Below are 1064 nucleotides of genomic sequence, written 5' to 3'. Positions count from 1 at the left end.
AAAAAATAAAATAATATATATATATATATATATATATATATCTCTCTCTCTCTCTCGATCATCACCCATCTCCAACAACGTCTCGACTGGGAGCTCTCACTCTTTCCCTCAATCTAATCATCTCTTCCAATAAACTATCCGAGAATCAGCTGTAACCAAGCACGAAGCTGGCCTTGTGCTCCACCAACTCCATGGGTGAAGGCGGCGCTTCAACGACTGAAAGGCTTATTAAGGCGGCGAAGAAGAAAAAGATCCAAAGTTGGACAAATCGGAAGTTCCGCTGCGACCGGAGGAGCCTGAGTCCCGCGATTGCTGCGGTAGCGGTTACATCTGATTCGTTTGGGACGTGTACTACGACGAGCTCAATGAATATAACAAGCTCTACAAAAGTGATTCCTCCTCAAACTCATAGAAAAATTTGAATTTCAATTCTGCTTTGTGTCTTCTATAGGATTCAATTTGATGTTGTAGTTCCTCCAATTTTTGAAGTCATCAATCTCATACACGAATCTCCCACCCGAAAAAAAAATCCTAGATGTCACAAGACATCGACCCTGCCATCAATTTGGAAACTCCAATATGGGTTCTCAAAGTAAAGACTTTAATAGTGTCCAATTTTGGGGTTAGGATTGAATAACGAGAATGATTCATTTTGGTTTGGTAAAGAAAAGTTGTGATAGAGTAAGTATGGTGAAGAAGAAGAGGGAAAGGGATGAGCTTGAGAGGGAATATGAAACAAATGAGTGTTGCTGGGTCAAATAGAGGAGAGTTGCAGGCTAGGAAGCATGGAAGCGCCGGGATGGTCACGCTTCGCGCTTCCGAAGCGGAAGTGCGATTCCGGGAAAATGGGGTTTTTGAAGCGCGGCGGAAGCGTCCGATTCCGATATGGAAGCGCACGACTTCGATTTGGAAGCGCAGACAGGCACTGTGGCTCAGCGGCGCGTTGATCTTCTTTCAGTCTCTTATGCAATCGATGATCTATCTCGTCCTCTCCTTGACGACCCCTTGATCGAGAAAGGAGAGACAAAACAAATCTGAATCTGGGGAGAGAGAGAGAGAGAGAG

Source organism: Fragaria vesca, linkage group LG4 (assembly GCF_000184155.1).
Source record: "Fragaria vesca subsp. vesca linkage group LG4, FraVesHawaii_1.0, whole genome shotgun sequence".
Classification (NCBI taxonomy): Eukaryota; Viridiplantae; Streptophyta; class Magnoliopsida; order Rosales; family Rosaceae; genus Fragaria; species Fragaria vesca.
Note: the sequence above shows the minus strand (reverse complement) of the source record.